We start from the raw sequence: 11,648 nt of genomic DNA on the forward strand, positions 1-11,648 counted from the left end.
ACGTGTGTTCCTGAGTCTGACTCGGTCCATAACCGTGTTCCGTTGCACAACAAGTAAACAGGTGCGCGCGGTGATTGGCGTTCCGGTGTGTGTGCGTGTGCGTTTGCAGCCATGTATGTTGGTGTGTCTCGTCTCGGTGTGCCCCCGCGATGACCCGTCTGCAGACAGCAGAGGAGCAGGGACAAGTAGCCGCAGCTACATCATACGTGGTTTAGTATAGTTTTAACATGACTGTTGGGATAAATATTTACCGCAATGAAGAGCATTACTCTTTGAAATGAACTCGCCAAACGGAAAATCAACCCTCATTTAGCGCTTGTGGGTGTTAGCGGAGCGTCATGAACCAGTCAAAAGAAACGCACAGTCAATCAGCTGGCTATCCAGTGCGAGCCACATGTGTAAACGGATGAGAAGGGAGATGACTGCTAGAAGTCAGAGACGTCGTATTTAAGGTTATGTTCTACTTGTTCAACAGTTGTTTGATGTATTGATATTTATTATTTTTTTTTTTTTAGATTTATTTTTGGGCTTTTTATGCCTTTAATGGACAGACAGGACAATGGATAGAGTCGGAAATCAGGGAGAGAGAGTGGGGAACGACATGCGGAGATGCTGTGAGACGACAGCCTCCATACATGGGGTGCGCGCACTAACCACTGCGCCACCAGCGCCCCAATGTATTGATATTTTTAACACATTCAGAGAGGATTTGATTTGCAATTTGAATCCTCTTTTTTTTCTTTTGGCCCTCGTGATTTTCCTTTGGCGCTGGGTAAAACCTCTTTGGGGGCGCCAATGAATTCTCTATACAGGAAAAACCCTGTACACACTGATGATATAGTTCACGCTAAATGCACGCTCCACTTTTCAATTCCATCACGGGGACCAGGAGCAGTCAGACACACACACACACACACACACATTTACAAGTGATGGAAATGTTTGTTAACAAAAGTGAGTTCAGATCAGCTGAACCTCTGATGTGAAAAACACAATTTGTCAAACATTCCTTTAAATAACATATTATGTACCATTAATGTCATGACAGGTTTATTAACTGTGGACTGTCAGAGACTCACTGTGAAGTCATGGCCTCAGCTCTGAAGTCCAACCCCTCCCATCTGAGAGAGCTGGACCTGAGCCTCAACGATCTGCAGGATTCAGGAGTGAAGCTGCTGTGTGCTGGACTGCAGAGTAGTCTGTAGACTGGAGACTCTGAAGTAAGACAACAGGTTTAATTTCTCTGTTCAGATTCATATGATGTGACAGACACAAACACCAGGAGTATGCCTCACGTTTTGAAAAGTTCCTCTTGATATTCTGTTATTTATAGGAGTTCAGAATCAGCAGCAAGCAGCTGTACATTAACATTTTTAAAACGAAGCCATGAGAAGCTTCAGTTTTGATTGGCGCAAGGTCCATTTACAAGAGGAGTGTGAGGACAGCGGACCTTCTCTCTCTTTCTCTGAAGCTGCACGGAGCCATGAGCGCTCCCCTCTCTCTCTCTCTTTCTCTCACTCTCTCTCTCTTTCTCTCCCTCTCTCTCTCTCTCTCCCTCTCTCTCTCTCTCTCACACACACTCTCTCTCTTTCTCTCCCTCTCTCTCTCTCTCTCTCTCTCACACACACTTTCTCTCCCTCTCTCTCTCTCTCTCTCTCTCCCTCTCTCTCTCACACACACTCTCTCTAGCTCTCTTTCTTGTATTATTCTATTATTGTATTTTTTCTCCCTTTATTTAACTGATGTACATGTTTGATTTTTAACTTCTTGTTATTTTTAATAATTATATTCCTGTTTCCTGTTTTCTTGAGTTGTTGTAACGCAAAAATTTCCCCCATGGAGGATCAATAAAGTTTATCTTTATCTTTTATCTTTCTCGCTCTCTCTCTCTCTCTTTCTCACTCTCTCTCTGCCTCTCTCTCTTTTTATCACTCTCTCTCTCTCTCTCTCACTCTCCCGTCTCTTCCTGCACTGAACCATGAGCGCGCCTGCACTCACTCTCTCTCTCTCTCTCTCTCTCTCTCCCTCCGTCTCTCTTTCTCTGGCAGCAATTTTTTGAATGAATGAAAAAATAAGTAAGTCGGATAAATACTCGGGCGGCCATAAATTTACTTGGGCGGCGCGCCCAAATATCGTCTATAAGTGGGAAACACTGGAGGATTTTGGATTAGAAATTATTACTCGGAGCTACTGTTGTTAACACGACCCGATTCGGACTATCCACGAGGGGGGAGTATTGTTTTAATTTGAGAAGACCAAAAAGTCTCTGTCAGTTTTACAACTTCTTGAGGTCTCCCAGATCTCAGCATGAGGTATCTGTGGGTGGGAGACGACATGTCTAATGTAAACACAGAGCCATGAGAAGTGTCCTGGTCTTTGGTCAAATGTTTACCTAAAGGATGTTGTAGAGCTTTTAAGCTGTAGTTCACAGTTGTTTGATCCAGCGGGTCACTGAGGGGGGGGGGGGTGGGGGGGGGTTGTCAGTTCGTCTGCATCTTGTTCTGCTACATATACTCGTCACACAGACACAAACTCTTTGTCTTTAAGTATAGAATTGTTAAATCTTCAGTGCTTACTTTTATGGTTATTTACAGAAAGTGAGAGGAGAGCATATAAGGGGGTGTGGTCTGAAATAATCATATTATGTATATTGCTGTCAATCACATTCTCCACCATAGATTGTGATAAAATAGATAATCAATCTGAGAGTATGAGTTATGAGCATTAGAATAAAATGTGTATTCACGAGCTGTAGGATTTACAACACGCCATATGTCAGTCATTGCCAAAATGTCCTTTAGCCTAATTCATGAAGTGCTGCTGATAACGCACCATCAGATGGAAGTGGGCGGCCAGGCCTATCCACAACCGGATCGCTGACTGAGTTATTGAGATGGAATCACATTCAACTTGGAAAGAAATTCGGCTTCACCTTTATTAGGAGCGCAGGCATTCACTAGAGTGCACTTCACATTTAGTAAGAAACCTGATATGATGATCTACTGTATCTGCCATCTTTATCAGCTATTTCTTGAGATAATCTAAAAGCATACGCTTTGCTATTTAAATACTGACAGCTGTAGAGGCCCCATTACCTGGTGATGAAAAGCCTGACTTACAGACGTGTGATTAATTTATTTTTCAGTCACTTTAGGCAATGTTATCTATATCAACAGGACGTTGATGCCCTCTGCCCCAGGCCTGATAAGTTCAAAATCCTGGCGGACTGATGTCTCGTACTCAAGCCGGACAACAGTACCAATAGCCGGGCAGCCAACTTAACAAAGCCACTGGTCTACCAGACCTCATTTCTCAAAGTTGTGTGTTTTTTTTTGTACATGTTATAAAGTCGTGTTTGCGCACAATAGATAGCGGGGCATAGCCCCGGTGAAACCCGGTCTCCCGAGGTAAGACATGACGTAAAAAAACAACGCGGATGTAGCGGACATAGTGGACATAGCAACAGAGTCCGCTACACAACGTTATAATGAGAATATTTGCCTTTATATCAATGCTATGTGTAATCCAATGGAATGACAACATCCACTAAAGAGTGGAGAACAACATACTGACGAACAGAAAACAGAATGCAGCCGTTTAATTACGTGCACGGAGATCGTAGTGGTCGCGTGCAGACACTTTAGCCGGTCACTGTATATAAACATCATTCTCTTCCTATTGGCTCGAGGTGAATTCTCCGGATAATATGCGACGGCGTTCAGATATCAGCTCACTCTGACTTTCTGCGGAAAAAATACTCGGGGTCTGGAGGAGAAACTCCGGGTACAGTCCGCACGAAAAATTCTGTTGTTTGCGTTCACACATAGCCTAAAGAACCTCCGGGTAGCCAAATCTACCATCAGACGTGAACTTCTCCTTCAGCGTTGCGCAGCAGTCTGATCAGCTCCGTGTGGAGTTCACGTTCTTCAACTAAGTAAATTCAGTTAAACAACTTTTGATACGAGCCTGGCAGTCCGTTCTTCTATCTGTCCATACTATCATATTATAACTCTGTCACTGACTTTTTATCTGTGTCATCTCCGTGCGTAATTCAAGGAAGCATTTTAGCGCTGCTAAACTAGCGGACCTCTGTATGATCGGACCGCCTGTGCGTGATATCGTTTTCGGATAAGAAGGAAATGTTCAGTTATGATGGCATATTTAGAGTCTGATGAAAGCTGGTGATCTTCAACAGCAGGCTACTGTATTTAGAAGTGATGTCACGCTGAAACTTTTGACTGTTTTTACCATAATCAGAGGTAAAATAAGTCAGGAAATGTCGGAGCTCAACTCCGGTGTCTGCAGCATACACCGGCTGGATGTGTGGAGATGGTCTGGGCCGTTACGCATGATGAGAAGTGTTTTTGTTTCCGGACAAGCTGCTCTTTGGGGCTCACTCAAGAAAGGAAGTGATGTTCTTATCAGCTAAGCGTTTGTTTTACATCAGTCAAGCCAGAAGAAGATGGTGAGAAGTGTGGACAGAACTGAAGAGCGTCAGGATGAGCACGCAGTGCAGCGCCTCCTGTGCTTAAGTCCCGTAGCTCTGCTAAATTTTTGGCAACTTTTGAGCAAATAAAACTAAAAAATGTCGCTCCTTCGATCTCTCTTGTTAACCATTCTGTGTCACCTCTCTCTTTTTGTTCAGCCTGTTCGCTGATTTATGAAAAGCAGGAGCTCTCCCAATTGATAACCCTACACATTACCGCCACGCTGAACTTTGACCTAAAACGTCCTGTTGATATAGATAACACGGTCTGAAGTGTTGGGGTTTTATCTAGTGAAATTTGGTTATATTCTGTAATAATTATATTTAATTATTATTAAGATAAATAACAATATCGTTAAACTATGTTTAATCAACTTGGGGGCACCACCCTGAAATCAGGGAAAAATAACCAAAATATCACTAAAATCAGTCTCAAATTAGTTATTTAATTACTAATATTGTTAATAATTAATAACTATATTTAATAAATTGAAGGCGTGAAATCCGTACACAAAGCCCTCGCACCCAGCTTATATCACAATGTAAATACACCAGTAATCACAAACAACTGCTCTCTTAAATTATAACAGAATTTATTTAAACAAAGCAACATCAATCCAAATTCAATTCACTTTTTTTTTTAATACTTTTTATTTGACAGTTTTGAAGAAAAATAACATAAACTGTCAGAATGAGCATAGATCTACATATAAGTGCATCATCTATACAGGCATGGATAAATATTTCTGTTAGCTCATTCTACGACAGAAGAGAAGAGTGAGCAAAAAGGAAGGGAAAAGTAAAAATAAAAGAATAAAATAGAAAAAGAGCAAAAGAACAACAGAGCATATTAACTTATCAAAAAGAATAAATAAAAAATGAAAAACAAAACAATAAAAAAGTGGGCCTTGGATTGTTCTACTCTAATAGAATTTAATATATATTTTTGTCTATATGTTCTTCAACATCTGCTTGTGGCTTAAGTTCAATGCTCAAGTATACGCAAAACTTCACTCTTTGTTGATCTTCGTTTCGCCCCTATATTAAATCTGTGTCTGTTAACATCTTCCATCGTGACTCAAAGACGTCACCTAGATTCCTTATCCTATGTGTAATTCTCTCCATATTATAAACACTCTTAATTGTTTCTTTCCATTTAATTATTTGTGGTGGGGTTGGTTTAAGCCAGTTTTTAGTTATCTGTTTGATCGCTGTTATTCTTAAAATTCTATAGAGGTATTTATCTGAGTTGAGGGACAGAGCATGGGGGGAACTCCCAAAAGTAGATCTTGTGGACCGAGGAAAAGGTTACATTTAAAAATCTTGTTTATTTCCTCTTTCACTGAGGACCAGTATTGTTCTAAAACTGGGCATGAGTAGAATATGTGAGTGTGGTTAGCTTTGCTTTCTCCACAGTTGCGCCAGCAGCTTGGTGTGATGCTATGGCTGTATTTTGATTGGATGATAGGTGTTTTGAAGTATCTAATTTGAAGTTTCCAGGAGAACTCCCTCCAAAATAAGGAGCTTGTTGTTTTCCAAGTGTTACTACAAATATTTTCCCATTCATCATCCAATATGTTTACATGTAATTTGTTTTCCCAATTAGTCAGTGCCTTAAGTCTAAGCACATCTCCCTCCCCTTCTATAATTCTATAGATGTTTCCTAGTACATTCTTAGAGTTTTGTTTGTTATACGTGTTGGCTATATATGTTACTAAGGGGTGTATGTCATTTAGAGTCTTATTGCCCATTATTTTTGTTGAGTAGCTTCTTACTTGGAGGTAGGCCTATTTAAAAAAATTAGAATTTGGCAGATTGAAACTTTTTGAGAGATTCTCAAAGGTATCCACCCCCTTATTTTCAATGAACTGGATAAATCTGGTCAGCCCTTTTTCAGCCCATAATTTAAATGTATCATCTATTGTATTTGGTTTGACGTCTCTATCGCTTGCAATTTCAGAGGAGTAAGTACACCAGGTCTTTTTGGAGTTGTTTTATTCGTGTAACTTTTACCCAGGCTCTTAAAGTACTGCTAATGCAGGTGCTATCTATTCTATCGGCGGTAAAATTAGTTACTTTAGTAAATATGCATTCATTTAACGTTTTCTCCATTTGTGATATTTCAATTTTTCTCCATTTTGCTTTAGAGTTGTTGTTCAACCAGGCTAGGATTACTTTTATTTGGACAGCTATACAGTAGTTAGAGAGGTTTGGTAGGGCTAGTCCTCCAGATGTTTTTCTTTTTTTTAGTGTCTTAAATTTAGATCTAGCTTTTTTCCCTCCCCAAACAAAGGTATTCAACAGTTTGTCCCATTTATTAAAGTTAGTTTGAGGAATGCATGTTGGTAGGTTTTGAAATAAAAACATGAATCTTGGCAAGATGGTCATTTTTATTGTTTCAACTCTTCCTGTTATAGATAGTGGTATGGTTGACCATCTCTTTAAGTCCTGTTTAAGGTTGTTTTCCAGTTTGCCATAGTTGTATTCTTGTAATTTCAATGTGTTGCTTTATTTCATCCATCACTGCAGTAAGAGACTGGGTTATATTAGTTACATACAGAATTACGTCGTCCGCATACATTACCATTTTGTGTTCTTCCTGTCCAATATGTATTCCTTGTATATTGTTATTATTCCTAATTTTTCCTGCTAAAGGTTCCATAGCTAGTATAAAGATCAACGGGGAGAGGGGGTCCCCCTGCCGTGTACCTCTTAAGAGTTCAAAGGCTCTCGACAGGGTGCCATTTACTCTAATCCTCGCGTTTGATGTTTTGTACATCATTTGTAGCCAACCAAGAAATTTTCCATTGAAGTTAAATTTTTCACATGTTTCAAATATATAAGGCCACAGTACCCTATCAAAAGCCTTTTCCGCATCAAGTGTCAACATGAGTAATTGCTGTTTTTTTTCTGAGAGTGTTCAATTATGTTTAGAGTCCTTCTTACGTTGTCACTCATGTGTCTATTTGGAACAAAGCCAGTCTGGTCTAAATTTATAATATTAGGGATTATTTTCATCAACCTGTTTGCTAAAATAGCTGTCAGCTGTTTTTGGTCAACGTTCAGCAACGAAATTGGTCGATATGACGCACAGTCTGTTGGGTCTTTGCCCTCTTTGTGTATTACTGTAATTATTGCTGAGTTCCATGTGGGAGCATACTCGTTAGTATCGAGGGCCCAGTTGTATACTTTACATAAATATGGTATAAATTCTTGTTGAAATTCCTTATAAAATTCATTTGTGAAGCCATCACTACCTGGGCATTTCCCATTTTTTGTTTTTCGTATAGTTTCTTCTAGTTCCTTCTCTGTTATTGATTGTATCAGCTCTGTGTTTTCTTCTTCAGTTACCTGGGGTAAATGTATATTTTCAAGGTAATTCTGGACTTTTTCCAGGTTACTTTGAGACTCTGGGGTGTACAACTTCTGGTAATAATTTACAAATTCATTTGCTATTTCTGTCCTGTTAAATAGATTTTTTGAGTTACTGTCCTTTATTTTCAGTATCTTTGCTTTTGTATTTCGTTTTTTCAGCCGGAATGCCAGTAACTTTTGTGCTTTTGGTCCGTTATCATAATACCTTTGTTTAGTTAAGGTTAATGCTTTTTCAATCTTTTCCAGTTCAATTTGTTCTAACTTTTTTCTGATGAAAAGTCTGCCTTTTGGGGTATTGTTTGTGTTCATTTTGAAGTCTATTTAAGGAGATTAATAATTGCTTTTTTTGCTTTTCTTTTTCCTTTACCTTAAATGAAGCCAGCATTATCAGTTCCCCTCTAATTACTGCTTTAGCCCCCTCCCATACCATGATGGGGGAGACCTCTCCATTATCATTAATCTCCAAATACTATTTTATTGCTTTCCTTATTCTAGTTTTAATGTGGGTATCATTCAAAAGTGAGTTATTAAGTCTCCAAATTGTTGACTTTTTCTCTATTTCTAAGTTTAATTTCACATATATCATTGCATGGTCTGATACCTCTATTGCATCTATTTCACATTCGGAAACCTTTTCTAAATCTGTTTTAAACATAAAAAAGTAGTCCAGTCTTGAATATTTATTGTGGGCTGCGGAGTAGTAAGTGTAGTCTCTTTTGTTAGGATTTAATTTTCTCCAGATGTCTATAAGACCAATCTCAGTTTCTGCCGCTTTTAATATTCGTGAGGCCTTCTCTGCTCTGTGTTTTACATTGTATTGACAGTCTGGGATTCATGACCAGGTTTAGAGCACCCCCCATAATCACTGCCCCTTTTGCCTCAAGAAAGTCTATTATTTTGGATATAAAGTCAGGCCCTTGTTCCGGTGGCTCGTATACATTCAAAAATGTTATTTCAGCATTATCTATTCTTCCTTTAACTAGTATATATCTCCCATCTTTATCTGCAATCGTTTTTTTCAGTATGGAAAAGAGTGTTATTCGTAATCAATATCGCTACTCCCCTCCTTGCAGAATGAAAAGAGGCTGAGTGTACTTGAGCATTTGCTAATCTTTCTAGTTTCTTATGTTCTTCTCTTGAGAGATGAATTTCCTGGAGGAACATAACATTTCCTCCCTCTCTCTTCATCTTTTGTAGCACTTTTTTCCTTTTTATTGGGTTCTTTAAGCCATTCACATTTAGTGAAGTTATCTTAATGTCCCCTGACATACTAAGATCATTTTTAATGTTTTGAGTCTCATAAATTCTTTCATATTTGTCTTCCTAACTATGTTCCAAGGCCATATCAAAAAGTAAGCAAGAGTGATAAATTGAAAATAAAATAAAAGTAACATACAATTAAATAAAATGACTTCCAATAATGCCACCCCGCTAATTGGGCAGCTTTGTTTGGTGTCTTTTGTCACATGGATCCTAGGGTCTATAAGCGGTTGTGACCCTTTGCTTATCAAAATAAAAAAGTGTCTGTTACAACACATAATGAAATACAGCAGCAGTAGGCTTTTATAGCCCCTTCCACCTCAGCACCTCTAATTTCCCTATTTTATTCCTGTATTTTTTTACCATAAGGCCTAATTTCTGCATCATCAGAGGCATGTTTTTCCAAGAGCCAAACTAGTCAAAACAAAACAGCAATATTAAACTAATTTGATCATACATATACAAGTGAATAATTTCATGTTAGTAAGTTCATTTTAATAAGGTAGAGACAGATTCAACAGTTTAGAACTAATTCTGATAACACCACCAACATTCTTAATATATAAATCAATGAACTTTATCAAACAAATAACTATTATAAACTAATCTAAACAAACAGACATTATCAAGCAAACAGCGTGGCACATGTCCATTTGCTTTTACCGACGTTGACGAGAATATTAGGAAAGAATCTCTCTGTGCTCGAACCAGATAGTTACTGATTGAGTCAAAACTCCTAAAACAGGCCTTGGAGGTAGACCAGGTTGAAATGTGTGTCTCCCCTGAAGCTGGAAGCTTGTGAAGAGAGGTATCCTCTGGTGTAGATAGACCACAGGTGAAGAGATGTATCCTCTGGTGTAGATAGACCACACGTGAAGAGAGGTATCCTCTGGTGTAGATAGACCACAGGTGAAGAGAGGTATCCTCTGGTGTAGATAGACCACACGTGAAGAGATGTATCCTCTGGTGTAGATAGACCACACGTGAAGAGAGGTATCCTCTGGTGTAGATAGACCACAGGTGAAGAGAGGTATCCTCTGGTGTAGATAGACCACAGGTGAAGAGATGTATCCTCTGGTGTAGATAGACCACACGTGAAGAGATGTATCCTCTGGTGTAGATAGACCACACGTGAAGAGATGTATCCTCTGGTGTAGATAGACCACACGTGAAGAGAGGTATCCTCTGGTGTAGATAGACCACACGTGAAGAGAGGTATCCTCTGGTGTAGATAGACCACACATGAAGAGATGTATCCCCTGGTGTAGATAGACCACACATGAAGAGATGTATCCTCTGGTGTAGAAAGACCACACGTGAAGAGATGTATCAGTAGAGTATTGGTTGTGTAATCTTGACTGAGGTCAGTAACATGTTGGTGTCTTTATTGACATGAACAGCTGTATGAATGTTTGGATGATGTCTGTAGAAAGCTGACATTTGAATGATCCACAATAACAGAATGACAAAGTCTCTCTACTTATTTTAGGGACATACTCACTTATTGGACCTAGTTATGTTGTTATGTTATCATCTGATTGATCATTCTTTTTATTCACATCTTTTATTCTTTATTCAGTTTGTGGAGCTGCAGTTTGTCAGAGATCAGCTGTTCTTCTCTGGCCTCAGCTCTGAAGTCCAACCCCTCCCATCTGAGAGATCTGGACCTGGGTGACAACAAGCTGCAGGATTCAGGAGTGAAGCTGCTGTGTGATTTTCTGCAGAGTCCAAACTGTAGACTGGAGGCTCTGTTGTGAGTACAGGGTTGGGTTTAGTCCATCCTGGTCTCTACAGGGTTTCACTAAACACAGTTCAGGATTCGTACAGTCATTAAAAACCTTGAAATGTTTTGGAATTTGAAAATACAATATTTCCAGTCAAAAAGCAGATGCATGGAGTGCTGCATGGGTGTTGTAAATTATTTTGGTAATTAGTTCCTCTGGTGCTCTTCCGTGCGGGGATCCAACTTAGAAGTTTTTGAAGAAGTCTGAGGCACTCAGAGGGTTCAGCATAAAAAGCCTTTCAGGGCTACAGATTCATAAAAACATGGCAACATGTTTCAGCCATACAGGCCTTCATCAGGGCAGGTACAAAATGGCAGCCAAGTTACTTCCTTTAACGGTTCACAGCCAGTCACATGATCAGTATTAGTCACATGGTTTAGTAAAAAGGTTACACATTTAAACAAAGAAAGTTATTCATCAAAATGTAAAAAAAATACCAAGGCAGATGAGAACTACAATTTAGAAGTGACTAAATATACAAGCAAATTACTACAAAAGTGCTGAAAAAAAACCCGATACACCTAGAGGAAAGGAGAAAAGTCCAGGGGTCTCATCTATCAACAGTGTGTGAGCACGGATCTGTGAGTAATGAGTGTGTAAGAACATTCCCACGCAAAGAGTGGAATTTATAAACTTGTTCTTTTACTTCAACTAAGTTCAAAAGAGCGCACTGATCCGTTTGGTCCAGCTTGTTCTGTTGGGAGAGCGTCACTGTTTGATTAATCCCCCAGAGAGAGCTGTGC

At 39.3% G+C, this 11,648-nt stretch overlaps 1 long non-coding RNA gene across 1 annotated transcript; it reads left to right on the forward strand.

Annotated features, from left to right (window-relative positions):
- Positions 1–829: 829 nt before the first annotated feature.
- LOC132975930 (uncharacterized) lies at positions 830–11,008 on the forward strand. Its single transcript, XR_009673342.1, has 2 exons — positions 830–1,220; positions 10,701–11,008. It is a non-coding gene; the product is annotated as an uncharacterized LOC132975930 (long non-coding RNA).
- The last annotated feature ends 640 nt before the right edge of the window (positions 11,009–11,648 follow it).

Source organism: Labrus mixtus, chromosome 6 (genome assembly GCF_963584025.1).
Source record: "Labrus mixtus chromosome 6, fLabMix1.1, whole genome shotgun sequence".
Lineage (NCBI taxonomy): Eukaryota > Metazoa > Chordata > Actinopteri > Labriformes > Labridae > Labrus > Labrus mixtus.